General features: G+C 44.7%; 1 long non-coding RNA gene across 1 annotated transcript; it reads left to right on the forward strand.

The window, feature by feature from the left end:
• Positions 1-162: 162 nt before the first annotated feature.
• Positions 163-15,705, forward strand: LOC140002230 (uncharacterized). The gene is made up of 5 exons (XR_011808483.1): positions 163-2,472; positions 6,370-6,471; positions 10,907-10,966; positions 14,243-14,424; positions 15,298-15,705. It is a non-coding gene; the product is annotated as an uncharacterized lncRNA (long non-coding RNA).

The following is a 15,705-nucleotide window of genomic DNA, read 5'->3' on the forward strand; positions in this document are numbered from 1 at the left end:
CTTAACCAGCAGAGCGGCTTCGCTGAGTGCATCGGTGGCTTGAGGCATCTGCACTAACCTTAAAAGAAAAAGGTAATGCTTTTTGGAGAAGAGCCTGAAGGTTCTTCAAAGGGTGAGCGACTGATTTGGCAGCAGGGAAGCAGCGTGGGAAGGCAAAGGGCATGGAAGATGGGTGCTCATGCAGCTCCCTGCATGGCCACGAAATGGGTGCCTACACCTGGAGGTCCTCCATGGCCAGGGTGGTAAATCTGAAGCCTGCCCTGGGAGCAGCGCTAAATTGTTGCATCCTAAATGGAAAACAGCAAAAGCACCCAGGAAAGCCGACGGCTGGCTGAGGGCTGGGCGCCTCACCTCTCGCCCATGGGGAGGGAGGACGCGACTCCAGCCCTCCACAGGGAGCAGGCACCAGGAAAAGCCAGCCCGAGCGCGATGAGTAACGCCGGGGAGGAGGGCGACGTCCCGCTGCCAGCCCGGCTGCTCGGGACATGGGGTGGCAACGCCTCTCTTTCGAAAGAAGGCTCCACAGACTCCCCCCCACCCTCACCAGAAAAAAAAAAGCCCTTTTAAAAGCCCTTTTGAAGCTGTGGATCCAAGGGCAAAGAGTGAGCGATACGCTATTAATGAATCCAGCATGGCAGTAGACGAGAACGTGAGTCACTCCAGCAGCCTTTTGCAAAAGAAGGTGGCAGGTATCTCATGAAAACTACCTTGGGTGGTTGCTCACTCTCTTTGAGGTGCTGGCTAAGCCAATTTATTTTATTTCATTTTATATATATATTTTTTTCTACAGTTGTTTGTGCTTGAGATCATGCAGAAATGAACATTTCTGCTTGTTCTGTAAAGCAGACAGCCCGTCCATCACTACAGCCTGCACATCCATGTTATATGATGCCATAGGAAACTTGCCAAAGCCTGTTGAGTAAGAAAAGGTTTTTTCCCCTTATCCACCAAAACCAGGGGCTTGCTTGCTCTCTGGAGAGGCCACGTGAGAATCCTATAGTGTAGATAAATACTCCTAGAGTGTCTGAAAAGCCACGGCTATGTGTGAATTGGCTCACTAGGAAACCACTTTCAGCATTTGCTGACAGTTAGGAAAAGCCTTCCTGCAGTCCCACGCTGCCTTGTAGGTGTCTCAGAGCCCTGGCCAAAAACCAGCTAGAAATGATCCAGATTTTGAACGCATTATTAGTAAACTGAGGTGACTCATTGCTTTTAAAATAGCGGTATTATCACTTCTTACTTCACTGGGGAGCTCAAGATCCTTTGTATCAAAGGGGCTAAGAAGGAAAATCATCGGGCTACTGCTCGTGCAGTAGCACTAAAGTGTGGCATTAATGGAGAAGCTTCAAAGTAGCTAGAAAATCCTTGGATTAGGGAATATAAGACTAAATCTGGTCACACACTTTCTGGAGACTTTTACTTCAGGAAATTAAATCTGCTCCTTGCAAGAATAACTTTTATCACATATCCTCTCTTGCACCCATCTTTCAGCATTTTCCTTTTAAGTCCCTGTGGTTTCTAAGGTGAAACTTGCCTGTGTGCCCTGCCCTGGGAGGCAGAGCAGCACCCTGACTCGGGACAGGGGAGAGCAAGCCGTGGCACCACCTGCCTGAGCTTTTGCAGCAAAGGAAACAAACAAACAAACAAAAAAACAAAAAAAAACATTATTTTTTGCAATAATATAATTATGTCTTGTATCTCATCCTGCAGCCCATTCCAGCCTCTTTTTCGTACTGTCGCCTATCTTCCCACTTAATATACTTTTTGCACAGGGTCAGAGACAATTTGGCTCAAGACGTCCTTCTGCTCAGACTGGGGTCAATTCCAAATGAAAGCAAAGCTCCTCAGATAACCCCTGCCTGTTTCTGAAGATGTGTCCTCAGCTAATGCTCACTGCTTGGAAGCCTGGGCAAAACAGGGACAGGGCCGAGGAGGTGGAGGTGTGCCAGCTCCTGTCAGACAGGGCAGGCTGTGGAGGAGCAGAGGTAGGAGGTTACACAGAGGATCTGGGGCTAAACTGGCTCTTCTTGTACCTATAGGATATATTCAGCATTAAATCATGATGAATGGACAGTCAACGGCTGGCAGGAAATACTGGTGATTCCCAGTGAAAGCAAAACCACATCCACCATGTGATTCAGAAACTAAAGCTCAGCAGTGACCAGTGACTAGCATAAGAATAACGTCAGAAGTCCAGCCTCAGAAACCACAGTCAAAATCTCCCCAACAAAAGATGTCATTAAAAAGGGAGGTGAACTGGCACTATACGACCAGGAGGGATCCAGAAATCTCTTAACCCACCAGAGGCACTGTACCATTGCAAAATATCCAGCAGGCCACTGAGGATCCTGTGCTCCAGGAGAGAAATGAGAATTCACAAAATTCAGCAAAATCCGATGGACCTCCCCAAAAATCAGCGGGCAGCAGCCACAGCAACTCCCTATGAAGGAGATGGAGAAGAGGTAAAGAAAGGTAAGTTTTTTAATGTTTCTGTAATATATTTAGAAAGAAACAGGATGGTATATTCAATTCAAGCAAAATGAGAGAAAAATCATGTAAGTGACATATAAAAGAAATGGTAAATGAAGATATTAAAAACATTTATCACATAAACATGTTTAATTCTTGCTACATACTCAGGAGATCTGGAAGGTCTGCCTAGGAGATAATTGGCCCACTTATCTTCATTGAGAATACATCCAGGTATACAAGGAAAATTACTGAAACCTTACAGGGTATTAACATCAGGCCACTGTTAAAAGGGCATAAAGATGAGCCTGGTAATTGTGAGACGTGTAGTCTGACATCAACCCGAGGCAAAATGATGAGGCTGCTGATAGGGGGATTCGGCTGATAAATGGCAGGAACAGAAATGAATGCTGCTCGATGGGATGGAGAGGAGCAAGGCATGGGATTCTTGATTGCAGGTCAGCACTGGGTGTAGACAGATGTCTGTTCTTCCACAAAACTGCTGGCTGAGCACCGTGCAACGCTTCAGCAAAAGCCTTATCGGTGAGGCGTGTCAGAGGCGGCCGCCTTAACGGGCCAGTGGCTGGTAGAGCTGAAGAAGTGGCTGTGGCAGGAGAGGTGTCAGTGGTGCAAGGCTCCTCCTCGGGTGGCTGCTACTCCCTGCCATTCGGTTTTAACTTCTGTGGCCTGGGAGGAAATCTGGAATTGCTGCTGACCCACTGCACAGGGGGTCCAGGTGCTGGCAGTGCCACAGGGGCGGACCTGTGCTGCACACAGCTAGGCCCATCCGCCAGGCTGGTGGCATCTCAGCAGCATTGTAATTGAGGGCAGAAAGCACTGGGTGGGCAGAGGAGGATGGGAGGAGTGAGGAATAACAGAGAGAGAACCAAGGTCTGGGGAGGAGGAGGACACGGGGAGGAAGAGGCACGCTGGGTGCTGCAGGCACCATGTGCCCAGGGTTATCCCAAAGGATGGCATCCCATGGGAGGGACCCCATGGGGAGCAGGGGCAGAGCGTGACCACGAGGGAGTGGAGGAAACAAAGCATCAGGGACTGACCACAGCCCCCATTCCCTGTGAGCACTTGGGAAGGGAGTGATGCTGAGTCTGGAAAACAGGGGAAGGAAAGTTGACAATTTAACATTTGTTTCTCACTGTCCAAATCTATTTTAGGTGGTAAGACATTATTTTTCCCCAGGTCAGGTTGTTTTTGCCCATGATGGTAACTGGTAAATTACCTTATCGCCCTGTCTTTCTCCTGACACAAGTGTTTTTTCATCCCATTTTCACCCCCTGCCTTGCTGAGAAGGAGAAGTGAGGGAGCGGCTGGGAGGGAGCTGGGCTGTTTGTGAAGGCTCCCACGTACAGTTTGTGGGAGGCAAAGATCTTAAATGCATTAGCTAATTAGAAAAAGGGGTGATTAATAACACAAATTTATAAAGAGTGAGGAGGATGTGTCCCTGCTCCTCCCAGGAGCAGTGATTTCCAGCCTGTCCTTGGTGACTGTATGCCAGGGACCCAGTGCCAGCCCACGCTACCCCAAAACCTGAAGATGGATGCTAGTGGCAGATTGATCTTTCCTTACAGGTATTTTCCCCTTGTGTGTTACCACATTTACCAGTTCAAAAAACAAGCAGTTTCTCTCTGAAGTATTGATTCTTAATCTTGTTTGCCCTTCATATTTGATTTCACTAAAGAGAAGGAGCTCTTGTCTTTGCAACTTTTAGTATGTGCTGTACTTACTGTAATCCATCCCCTGTGTATCTTAACTATAAATACAAGGTTTTCCAGAGAGCTGCTGCTAACTCTCGAGAGACCGATAAATGGCTGAGATATATTTTCCAAAAATATCCACTAGAGGGTACTCAATGACCTTCCAGTGAAGGGAGGTTTGTATTCCGGCGACTGCAGGAGGAGAGCCGAAAGAAAATGTCACTGACAGTGGCATTAACAATAGCAGGGGACAGCACGGTACCCGCAGGCAGGATCTGAGGTGACAGGAGGCTTGGACTATCTCAAATCCAGCACGAACATCGCTGTACCACCTCTCCAACCCGTCAGATGGAAACGGGACAATTTGTATTCCCGGTGGGTTTTGGTGGCCCCTTGCCCAGAGCAGGAGCTGGTGTCCAGTCCCGCTGCATGCCAGGGCTGGCCGGGGTTGGGGCCCCAAGTCAGTCATGACAGACAGTACACCACTGTGTTTCCTTCCCCTTTTTCCCACTTTTGCTGTCTGACCTTCGAGAGGAGAAGCTTTGGGGGTGACCTCGGTGCCAGCTGGTTTGACACAGCTGAGGTTTTCTAAAAACACGTATTTTTTATACTGCTGGCCATTGACACAGTTGATATCGGAGTATAAGCAATCCTCTCATAAAACAACAGTGATCGCTGTTCCATGGGCAATCTATTTTTATTGTGCTAATCACTCGTGATTATTTTAAATGGGTGGCTGATAAATGTCCTTTGTAGGCAGGCTAGAAGATGAGGTGATTTTAACATGCAGCTAAGTCACATACATCCACGGAGGCTTTATAAACCTGAAGAATTCCCTAGTCATGAATTTCTGTTCATATTATTATTCCAGGCTTTTATTTCTCCATTAAATGTTACAAAGGGCATGTAAAATGCTAGGAATGGTCTCGAAAAAGCTGTCCCTGAAAGGATATGCCATTCATTTTTTGCCTTCTACTTTCAAAAAATCAATAATAAGCATCTTATTTCAGGGTTGAAAGAGAAGATTTTTACTATCCAGCAGGACATCTGAGTTATTGACCTTGAACGCTAATCAGTATGTTTGAATGTTCTCACCAGGTTTAGAGCCGAAGCTACAAAAAAACTAATTAAATCAGCAGGGGGCACGATTTCTTCAAAATATCACAGGATTATCGGAGCCGTGTGCTGGGCTTTCTTTCTGTTACACAGCTCAGGGCTGCTCACCAATATTGTTTTTAAAGATCTAATGGCATTTTTCTCACTTAACCTGTTCTGTCCAATGCCTTGAAGTCAGGTCTCAGGTTAGGGTCTGTTGTGGGATCCCAAACAGCCTTTGGGGGCAGTGATTTGCCACCTGGGCTGACAGACCCTCCCTGAGATGCTCCACGATGGGGAAATTTCAGGTGTTATCAGTGCTGTTCATGGTCCTGCATGGGACCAGTGGGCCAGGCTTGTGGGGCGAGGGTGTCACTGTAGCCATCCTGGAGTCCTTTTTTCTTGTTTTCCTGGAGGTCCCTCTTTCCCTGGAGTGGCTTGAGCCTTGTTGTCCTAGCCATTAAGCCGCAGCGTGCAGAAGTGTGTGATCACATCTACCCAAGGCAGAGAACAGCAGACACAATGACCAAAGGTCCCAGTGGATGGCACCCCAAAATCCTTTTTAGCAAGAAGAGGAAGGCAAAAGTGAGCTGAGCTCCACCACAACTGCTTTCACACCCCCCCTCCTCAATGGCAAAGGGGAAGAAAATACAATGGAAAGGGCTCAAGAGTTGAGATAAGGGCAGGAAGATCACTCAGTAATTATTGTCATGGGCAAAACAGACTCAGCATAGGGGAGATTAGAGAAATGTATTGCCTATTACTAACAAACTAGAGCAGTGAGAAACAGAACAAAACAAAAACAAACAAATAAACAAAACTAAAAAGACCTTTCCCTGATCCTCCTTCTTCCACCTCCTCCCCCCGAGTGGTGCAGGGGAACGGGGAATGGGGGCTGTGGTCAGTCCCTGATGCTTTGTCTCCGCTGTTCCTTCACGGACTGTCTTTTTAAATATTTTGGGCCATTACCCTCCCATTTGGGTCTAGCTTTGGCTTTTTATCTTGTGCCAGATCTCAAACCTTGAAAAACTTTTTTTTTCTTTTCTTTCTCTCCCCTCCCCCCCCCCCATCCCTCCAAAAACTTATCTTTAAGCCATAGGCACTCAAGCAATCCAGCAACACCTGCTGTCCTGGGAGGCACTGGCACATCACCTGCCTAAAACAGATCCTGCCTGAAGCTTATGCCTGCTCACAGGTAGGAGTTAACTCCTTGGTGAACTTAAGGGCTTAATGCGGAACTGCTAAATAGAATAAAAAAACAGATAGGATTACAAGGATTTCCCCTGAAATTTCTCTAGGTCCCTCTCTCCTTTTAATCTCTGGTACCTTACTCAGGCTTTTGGCACAACACATACCGTTGGCTCTGGCAGCCTTTGCAGGCCACCAGGTATCCAGGTATCCATGTTTTTCACCTATAGAACAGGCAGAACAAACGCAGCCGATGTGCTGAAGGTGGTCATTGAGATGGTGCTCTGAGGTGGGGAGCAGATGGAACAGGCTCTGGAGACATGACAAAAGACTGGGAGATTTTTTTTAATTTATTTTTTAATATTTTTAGCGTGTTACTTTATGTACCTGATACAAAAGCTCAAGCTATTTTCATCCTGAATTCTTATCCAAGCTCCACCTCAGGTTCTTGGAAAGTTCAAATTCACCTTCTGTCTTTGATCATCACAGAAGGGGATTTTCTCTTTGGCATCAATGATAGCACATAGATGTGGGGGCTAGATTGACTATGTTTGCTTTGTCTTGCTATAAAAAGTCCCAGTTAAACCACAACTGAGTAAGTAAATCAAAGTTCAGAGCACAGCATAACTGCAAATACGTGGTACTTCATGGTTTATGAAACAGCATGTTGGTTATTTTAATAATTGCGGTGTCTTTTTGTTTCAACCAAATCCCCTGCCCTCACTTCAGCACACTTATCTAGGCCTCTAATTAGGTGCCTTTGATCCAGCCACTATTAGCCTTTCATGTGCACCTGCCCCCCCCCAGCTTTTAGGTACTTCAGAAAACAAAGTGGGAACGGGTCTGCTTGGGCTTCACTGTGCAAGCACGAGTGACAATACGACGTGCCAGCTTCCGCTGAGATGAAACCAGGAGACCTGCACTCTAAAACAGACTTCCCAGAAGATGAAGTGCTTTAGCTTTGCTTGTTCCCCAGTGAATATGCAGGTGCGGATTAAAGGCCACCCACCTTCTTCTGCTCTCCAGAACAAATTATGTGCCCTGAAGTGGGTGCGTGTTACTATGGCTGCCAGTTGCTGGAAAACCTTGGTCGATGCATTTAAAAAGAGCTATTAAATGCTGAAAATAAAATGAAATAAAATAGGTAAATGATTATTTTCCAGATGAGAAATATTTTACAGCCATATTTAATGAAAAGACAGAGGTGATATGAACCAGGCTGCAAATTTCTCTTTCTTTGCCAGACCCAACCTCCCCACCATGCACATGCAAATCTCCTACTACACGCACAGATGCTGAGGACTTCATTGGTTTGGACACATAGGTCTCTATGTCTCTGAATTCATGCAACTCAACTGGTGGCTATGAACCAAGAACTATGTAGGTGTTCTTGGTAGCTTTTGGCCATTTTCTTGCATCCAGGGCATTGCAATTTCTTCTCTGAGCAAAACATTTTGATTTTGGAGAGCAGCAGGAGAAGCCCATTCCCTCAGATACATTTTGTCCCATTGTTAAAAATTGAAGCCTGCTCAAATGGCACTCGACTTATCATACACACCCTTTGGGCTGAATTTCTGAAGCAAAACAAGTGATATTACAGCAGGGATGGGTTTCTTGGTTTACTAGATTATGTCGTCATATTGATGTATGAACAGCCGGGAACGCATCTGTCTTGATTTACTCATTATGAGTGGGCAATACTCTCTTTGTTTTCCAACTTCTCAGCAATGCAGGCCGTTAATTAAAATGTATGGCTCTCTCAAGTGCAATTTTAATTGTATTTCAATTCCAACTTAAAAGGCCGACAAATAACAAAGCTGGGTATTATGTACACTTCGAAATGCTGAGACTCATAGGGGGAACAGACAGCTCCTGCAATCAGTTTGTTCTCCCACACTGCCCAGTTCCTGAGAGTGCCATTTGCTTGACTAATGGGTTTTAGTTCTTTTATTTTTCAGTAAAAAATCAACAGTTTTAATATAATTTTCCATCAGAATCTCTTTGTGGCTTGCTTGTGAACTAAGGAGAAAGTTCTTCAGCCCCTGCCCTTCATGCTGGTGGCACCAGGGCGCACGGCAGGCTTGATCCAGTTCACATCACTACATCGCATGGCCTTCTCCTCCTCCCACCCAGCCTCTCCTGGTGTTTTTTCCCACCATCCTTTCTCCCTTCTCTCATCCTTACCTGGCGTGCCACCTCTGCAGGGAGATGACCGGTGGGCCTTGGATGTTGCTGTCACCTCACGCACCCTCTTCCAGTGGGACCCCCTGTCCACCTCCTTGTCTCGTTCCCACTCTGTGTTTATCTCCTCAGTCAGCACCAGGGCTTTCTCTTGACAGAGAGGTAAGGCACTTATGCTCCATCCTGTTTCTGAAGGCCATAGAGAATGAAGATACACGTGCATTCAAAGGTAGTTTCAAGTCAGTATGTGTGCCTGTATTTGCAGGAGCTGTACTTGTAGCAGAAGTCATTGTTTCTTGCTCTGTATTCATGTTCATACCTCCCCAAACGTACCTTCTTACATGTGCCGAGTGTAACACACATCTGCCCATTGATATCACGTCCCTATATACGAAAATTAGGGTTCTTAAATTATCATTGTAGAGATGTTTTCCTTTGTTCACTGTTAGCCACAGAGTAGCCCATTTGGATGCAGTTCACTCTGCTCTCTCATAAATTTTATACTACTCCAAGGAATATATAGATTAGTCTTGTGTTTAAGAGTGCAGCTGGTATCAAAAAACTATGAGCAGATGAAGAGAGACCATTGACTTTGACAAGAAGAGTCTGCATTATTCACATGTGAGCAGCTGAAATGGGCTGCGTTTGATGCCTGCCGTAACATCCCATTACTGAACGTCAGACATGCTTATCACATATGAGCTGTGAGGTTAGTAGATTTCATGCCAAGACCCTGAAATTCTCACTCTGGGACTTCTCATTTCTGGCTGAACTATCGAGTATTACCATTTTGGCAGACACGATTATTAATTTTTTAAAAATCCAATAGCAACAGATGCTTCTTCAACTTAGACCGCACAATAACTTTGCAGCCTATTTCATCACTTGTTTCATAATATTTGGTCCAATCTGACACCTGTGTCAAGCATCAAAGCTTATCTTCTTCAGTGGAGGACAGCACCCCCGATTTAGACAGCAGCAGACTTCTGATTTATTGAGATTTCCTCTCCCCCTGTTTAACCAAGATGAAAAAGAGTTGGCTAGTACAGAGAAGAGCATATTTGGTCACTTACTAGGCAGTCTACATTTGCCTAGTATTCTTTTAAATATTTTAATTAGATGAGTGGGAGGGGGAAACTTGGTCTCATTAATCGGTACACTGAAAATATTCATGGATAAGCTCCTGAGGGAAGAATTGCAGGATATGGGTTATTTTAAGCAGCATTTGTCTGTCTATGCAGCACTGAAAATGCTTGTGATCTACAACAGTTGACAAATAAAAATTTGAGCAATTATGTGAAGCCAAGGAAGTTTATTCTGTGCTGAATTACAAATCACCCTACACGGATAGGTCCAAGGGAGCAATTGCACTGGCAGTAAAAGTCCAGACAAGTCTCCTTACATAACACCAACAACAAATCCAACTTTTTTTTTTCTCCCCTCAGACCCACATCAATATGAGAAAGGGAAAATCTTGGAATGTTTAATTCATTATCATGCATTTAAAATGTATTAGACACCCTGGGAGCCCTAAGAACTTAAAACCCGTGCTATTTTGAACAAATTAAAGATGGCTCTGAATAAATATTAATTTCCCTTTCACATATTGCCTCTTAGCTCAGTAACGTGCCATCCCAAACTCTTTACCCAGAATAAACTCCTAGTGAAGTGTGTGCCTGGGCAGACTTGGTTGTGTCAAATACTGACACGGGGTACAGTTAAGTTGCTTGAGCCTATAGTAAATAAATGCAGAGGCTTGCCTAAAGCACATTTTAGAGCAGCAATTACCCACAATTTAGCAGCTGGCTTAATGAAGACACCAGATATACTACCCACCAGGCTACCATTGGACAAAGGTTCCCTCTGATGGCTCCCATCCTCCTTGCTCTCTCAGCACTCCCAGCCCCATGTCACCTCCTCAGTTCTGCCTCAGCAGTTTCTTGTTTATTCGGACCATGATTACAGAGTTACCTATAGCATTTATGAGTTGCAGAACTCGTTAAACAGAAAGCACAAACAAAATGTAATGGCCTTTAACCACATAGCCAAATTGTGAAAATCTGATTAGGTTTGCCTGATTTACACCATTTGAGATCTCAGAACCCCTCTGCCTCATGGCATACAAACACAGGCCATGTAGATAGCATCTGAAAAGAGCTGTCAATTGTCTTAGCACTAATTAATCAATCAAGCTGATGATAGTTATGCAACTGAACATTCTATTGCTGCAGTAACTTTGCTCATTTACTTGTTTTTTCCAGCCAAGACCACCCCAATATAAAGAAGTATCCTCACAGAAGGAAACACTGAGATTTACAGAGGTAAGAGGCTGAATTATAGAAATGTATATTGGCACCCAAAGATGAGGGGTAAATTTTTCTTAAATTTACTTCTTAAATTTTTAAAAATGTTTTAAACTTCTTAAATTTTTAAAAATGACCAGCATGACCACCACTGAAATGAACCTATCTGAATCCAAGTAAGTTGCCTCAAACCTCACAGGCTATTTATGGTGAAACAATTGTAGCCAGGCTGACTTGGCTTTTTTTCCCTTGGGGATAGCATATACTCAGAGAGAGGTATAGAGAATAACTATTTTGGACCCAGTGGCCTTGTTTTTGTTAGTAAATTATATGGACTGGAACCTTGTGCTCAGGTGGCCTGGCAGAGTTCACAGAGGACTAAATGCCCTAAATTCCCTTCACCCCCAACATCATGTCCCTGTCCATGCTGAAGCAATCTGTGTCCTAAGCTGTCCCCAAAATGTTCCTGCATGCTCTCTAGGATCCTGCTTTTTGGTGCTTTCTGTATCCATGCCAGGGAATGTGCCCACATTTAAATGTGGTGTGCGATCACCTGCTAGCATTTGGTCCAGTACCTTGGCTCCATTTTTTTCTACCACTATAAACATGTCCATTGAATTTCTGAGTGAAATAAAGAAATCAATTAGAGGATTGAAAGGAAGACTGAAAGTATAATTGAGGTCTAAGCCACAAGATGGGAGTATTGCAAACACCTCAATAAATGAAAAAATGCAAAACGGTTTGCTGGTGAAATAACACAAGCTCTAGAAGGAGTCCAGACCCATTTCTAAGGGTGCCTGGTCTGTCATCTGGGGTCCTGATGAGGTGGTCTCTGTGACACCCTCCCATTTACACTAGCACATTTAGGCTGTCCCATACGGTTGGCTCTTGAACGCTTTGGCCTCCTCCACATTGTTCAAGTGATCCTCGAGAGTCCAACCCACAAGAGTCCCTGCTGGAGGTTTTCACAGCTGTAACTACAAGCCTGATGTAGAGCAACTCAAGAAAGGATATTTGGGATGTGTCTGTACCAAGGAGCAAGCTTTGTGCCAGCTTCTTCTGAGATCAGGACACCCTGCTATTGCCAACTGGAGAGAGCCACCCATCCCCGTGGAGCTGATGGAGATGAGCCAGATCTGGGAGCCTCTGGGAAACTCTTCCTCTTTCCCACAGAAAGAGTGATGGAAACACTCAATCTCTCCCACCAACATGTCTGTACTGCAACAGCATGCTGGGACCCGTCCCTGGAGGTGTTCAAGGCCAGGCTGGATGGGGCTTTGGGCAGCTTGGTCTGGTGGGAGGTGTCCCTGCCCATGGCAGGGGGGTTGGAATTAGATGGTCCTTAAGGTCCTTTCCAACCCAAACCATACTGCGATTCTATGATTTTATGATTCTATGACCTGGACACTTTGGGCTCACGAGCAGAGCTCTGCCCTCCTCAATCCTCGTGCAGGAAACCCCTCCTCATCTGACATCGGTGCTGCAGGTAAAGGAGACCTGTTTTAAGGCCGTGGTGCTGTATTTTACCTGTTTGCTTCTTTTGAATATCCACACACCTCGGGTCCAGAATGCAGCCATCAAAACACGTAGCTATACTGAAATGAGCTCTTCCAGGGAAAAAAAATAATGACACTTTCAAAACTGTTGCTTAGATCTTATCTCAAGATTTACCCATCTCTAGTCCCAAAAGATTCTTGGGGAATCTCATTTTTTAAGCTTCCAAAGCTTGTTATTCTTGCTTGGCAGTGATAAAATGGAGAATGAAACCACATCTGAAATATTTGGTCAGATGAGTTTCTATGAACTACAATTTTGATGACAGATGAGAAGGTTGGTGCTTAATTTAAAATTCATGGATTTCAGCAAAGTGCTGCATTTCTACTTATACAGCAAGGATTTGCTACAAAGAAGTTCTTGCAACCTCCAACAGCCTTGCCAAAAATCTCTTTCAGAGCCTATCTGTATGCACAGCTATTTTATTAATAAGGACACACGGGACAGGAGTGTTTTGGGACACCGGATTTGTGAGAGTTGCTGTACACATTGGACAAAATATCCCTGCCCTTAAGAAAAACTACGGACACTGGGGAGCTGAAGGTGACTGCAAGACAGTTTAAAAAGTGTCAAAAAAAGGAGAAGCTATGTTTTGTGGCTGAAAATGGTGTAAACTCTGGATTTGGAGACATCCTGATAGTGCAGTTGTGACCATGAAATCAAGCTGAGGATTTGGAAGAGAATAACATGTTAGGAGAATGAGAGGATTTTGCAGGATATGTTTGATTTATTCGAAGTTTCATTGCTCAGAGCTTATCCCCAAAGCAATCTAACACACCATGGAGTAACGGTCCAAGAACACTGATCTTTAACTCCATTGAAAACCACAATGTAGAGAACAGAGGTAACATCTTAAAGGGTATTTTTTTACTGTTATCCTAATGGATCCCAAAAAACAACATGAAAGATCTTAGAGAAGTTGCAACTATAATTCTCCAAGTTTACTTTAGCAGCTGTACAAGCCAGGTTAGTGATATCACCTCAAAAGCCAACCAGCTTGACTCAGTGTTAAAACAGTGGAAATATACGTTCAGAAAATAATTATATATTAAAAAAAAAAAAAAAAAAAAAGGAAAGGAAAGGAAGAAGAAGAAGAAAAAAAAAAACAACAACAATCAAACACACAAACCCTAAGACATTGTAAAGTTATTGATTATGCAATGCAAGTTGTTTGTATATCAACTGTATTAAGGGAAAAAATTGAAACACCTGGAAGGGACAGAGACATAATTATTATTGGTGGCATCTACTGCATATCCTGGGAGAAGACAAGAAGACAAAAAAAGTGAAATGAGATGCTATGCTGTTCTATTGCTCTTTCTCCCAGCATAACAAACCCATATATATATAAATAAGCAGCTGGTGGCTCCCCTCTCATACCCCTTCACTCCCCCCTCAAAAAAAAAAAAAAGGAAAAAAAAAAAAAAAAGTAAACAGATTTTTCCAACTAGCAGGATGGTGATGTGAAATAATTATAATGTCTGTAATCTAGGAATGAGCAAAAACACCAATTACCATAGCAAGACACTTCATATGCCATCTTTTGGGAAATATTGCATTTCTAAATAATGCCATCTAATTAGAATCTGACTGTAGCTGAGCATCTATACACATAAAACTAAATATTTTAAAGAAATGCAGTGGCTGGAGTCCAAATGTGCAAGGATCCATAAAATGAGGATGTGGGCACAATTCTGGTAAGCAGAGCTTTACAGGGCATGGTGGTTTTGCTGATTTCAGGGTTGCTGCTGCCCATTTGCAGTGTCCTGCCAGCTGCACCTCATGTGCACTCTGCCGACGGAGCGGTGGAGATTGGCTCTGCTGGTTAATAAAACAAGATGCATCTTGTTCGGGATGATGCAGATGTCGTCTGCTGCCACCAGCAATCTAATTCACTGCTCTGATGTTTGTGATGGTTGCAGGTGAGTGCTGCAGGAGCTATGAGGAGGATGGAGATGTCCCCATGGGTTTTGTTACGGCGCTGAGTCCCATGGTACCAAAACCAGTGCTCCCAGTCCGAAATGGAGAGCACCCACATAAAGCATCTTCTCCACACTTGCATTAGCACAGGATCTTGCCAAAAGAGGTGGTCCATAGCCTACATTTGCCTGAGTGAAGTTCACCAGAGCTTCCTCCTCACTCCTCCTCCTCCTCCCTACCCTGTGACCGTGCCCAGGGCTGGCTGCTGGTGGGTGCCTGTTTGCTTTGGTCATGCTGGGCCCCAGGAGGACCAGAAACAAGGACAGAGGCACCACTACGCTGCCACAAGCATGTCGTGGAGATAAGTTAATTAGTGATTGTGCTGCAGCAACGTTATAGGATAATGACTGCCACGGGAGAAAAAAAAAAAGTATTAGGAAATTAGTATTTTGGCAGAGTGTTTGGCTAGCATGAAGTAAATAAGGCCTGGGGCAACACTTTTGATGAGGAGGAGGTGCTGGAGGAGCACAAGGAGTGCTGAGAGCAATAACACAATCCCATCAGTATCCATGCAGCCAGCCCCTGCTATCCATGATGGAAAATAAATAGCACCTGGGTATAAAAATCACCTCCTTGGCAGAATGAAGGTAAAATTTCCATTCATCACATTTCAAAACAGCCTAATCACACAACATGTACATGATATCCATAAAGGAAAGGCTTTCTTAACATAAAGATGATTAATAATAGGCAGGGATGTGTTAGGTATTTTCCCACTGATGAAAAACAACCATTTAGGTCCAAACATAAATACCGCGGTCGTATAATGAAGTGTTTGCATTAATCTACCAAACAATTTATTTTTATTCCTGCAGGGATTAGTGCCATTAAGAGAACGTAAAGGAAACACGATTCTGCCTTATCCACCTGATGAATGGAGGAGAGGGAAGGACCAGTACCTGCAGTGCAGGTGATATCACTGTCAGTGTCCACGGCCTGGGGTCTACAGGTCGCAGGAGCCCCGAGCACCCCAAGGCCCTGCCCCAAGGGAGGGGGAAGCCCTCACCCACCCCTGTTTTCCCTTCCCCAATCCCAGGGAAGCCTGGCATTGCTAAGCTGCTCAGAGTTTATCTCCTTATTCATCTGCAGGAGGATTTTCAAACCTGGCATCTACAGGTTTCAAACCCTGCAAGGTCCCACTGACCCGAGAGCCTTTTTCAGAGCCTGTCTGCTGAGCCAAGCAGAAGGCCCAGGTGCTCACCCGAAGTACACAGGTGTCTTTC

The sequence above is a fragment of the Anas platyrhynchos genome, chromosome 3 (assembly GCF_047663525.1).
Source record: "Anas platyrhynchos isolate ZD024472 breed Pekin duck chromosome 3, IASCAAS_PekinDuck_T2T, whole genome shotgun sequence".
Classification (NCBI taxonomy): domain Eukaryota; kingdom Metazoa; phylum Chordata; class Aves; order Anseriformes; family Anatidae; genus Anas; species Anas platyrhynchos.